The following is a 2,500-nucleotide window of genomic DNA, read 5'->3' as shown; positions in this document are numbered from 1 at the left end:
AGCGCTTGTGTGTGTGTATATCTCTTTGTGTCTGTGTCTGTCCGTGTGTATGGGTGTTTATGTATATGTTTGTATTAGGAAATATATAATACATGCATAAAAGATAGAGAAGAGAAAAAAACAGCCGTAAAAAATGGTGAAATTTAATTATTAAACTCATAAAGGAAATGGAGAAAATATGTAAATTTAAATTATTATAACCCTAATGTACAAATAAAATAATTCTAAAAATGAGGAATGAATAAATTTTTTTTAAAGTGTGGCGGTGAAATGGTTACGCATGTACGGAAAAATAAAATTGTTTGTTGCTCTTTTTTACCGTGGAGATTATTCGTGAAGCAATATATAGCTGCCAACAAATATTTAGCATGGAATGAACAGGATGCTTTTCATTTGAATCTTACGCTTGACGTCCGATAGTCTTAGACACATTTTACACCAAATTTTCGAATGCAAGATTCTAAGATTTTGAGCTAGTGGATATTCTATGCTCTGCGATATCGTAAAAAATTCGTTTAACAATCAGATATGCATGGGCAAATTGACGGAAAAAAAAACAATTGTTAGGAGCAATAGAATTATGCGCAAATTTACCAGTGTTGATCTAATAAACTGCGGAAGCGAAAATTTTGAAGCAAAAATAGCAAAATTATATTAATCTTATCAATACCTGAAGATAGATAAGCTCTGCTAGAAAAAAGTAAATTGAGAGAAATCGAGAGAACTCTGGGATTCTGGTTAAACTCTGACTTGATTTCTACCTTAAGATATTTCTTTGTCACCTCTTTCCATTTGGACACTAGGCAGATTCAAGTACGATACGTACATACATACAGAGACACACACCCACCACAACACAAACAATCAAACATATATATATATATATATATATTATATATATATATATATATATATATATATATATATGTATGTATGTATGTATATATAGGTATATATATACATATATATACATATATTTATATGCATATATATGTAATATATATTAAACTATGAATATAATAGACCGTACTGCTCGTATTTTTGACCTCGTGTTAAGATATGGCATGCAGTTCGATAAATTATATTTTTGACGGACTCCACTGATGATCCGCAAATTAATTGTGTAAGTGAAAATTGAATAATTTATTAACAGTGAAACAATTATATGGGGTTAATCTATATTTTTGTTATTTTTCATTTGTCCTGCTCGCTTACGTTCATAGTGAGCTAAATTTTTCTTGAGAACAATGTTTAGTGGTTAGCGTAAGGGCGTCACTTTAGTGGATTCTCTCTCATATATATATATATATATATATAATATATATTATATATATATACATAGACATATATATATATATATATATATAATATATTTATATATATATATTTTTGGTCGTATTAGTTAAGGGAGACCACACACTTATAAATATATAAAGATACGTAGACACGTTGGCACTTGTTACTAGTACTTTTACTAAAATTGCATGTTTCTCATTGGTTCTATGATGAATTTCATTGACCCACCTGTTTCATTCTTCTGTTCATTATTTGCACTGGTTCCACGTCCCTTCACCTTGATCCAGCACTAACAACTTTTCTCAATACATTTCTCCCCATGACATCAACTTTCTCGCATACTTTTGGCAAATATTTTTTCCATACACATATCAACTTACAGATATTCAAACTGAACGATAACAGTATCAGTCGCATAAGTCTTTATATCAGTGCTTCTTCTGTCCTCAGGAACGCTACAAAACAACAGCAATGCCATATTTAAGAGAAGCAGCGGTTAGTAATTTCGCATATACGCTATATATGATGTAATTTCACACGTACACACGAACGCATATTCATGTGAGTATGCGCGAAGTTACATTTTATATACTATTAAGTAAAAGCTTCAGTAACTCCCAGCTCAAGTTATCAACTTTAAAAATACAGGAATATACAAACTTTTCTTTACGTAGCACTGTTTTCCTTTCATGAATATGTACATACATAAATAAGTACATTCATACATATACACGTATGTATGTACGACTATATATATATATATATATATTATATATATATATATGTGTGTGTGTGTGTGTGTGTGGTGCGTGTATTATGTATGTATATATATATATATATATATATATATATAATTATATACATACATAATGTATGCATACATACATATATATATAGTTGTGTACTTGCGCGTTTACTAATGCACATGTATGTATTATGCGTATGTCTATGTGTATGTATGTATGTACGTATGTATATGCACATAAATACATATTACATACATGCATATATATATATATACATATATATATATACATATATATATATACATATATATATATACAATATATATATACTATATTATATATACATATATATTATATATACATTATATATACTATATATAATATATATAATATATACATATCTATATATATACATATAATATATATATATTATATATTATCTCTACCTATATATATAT

Source organism: Octopus sinensis, linkage group LG2 (genome assembly GCF_006345805.1).
Source record: "Octopus sinensis linkage group LG2, ASM634580v1, whole genome shotgun sequence".
NCBI lineage: Eukaryota > Metazoa > Mollusca > Cephalopoda > Octopoda > Octopodidae > Octopus > Octopus sinensis.
Note: the sequence above shows the minus strand (reverse complement) of the source record.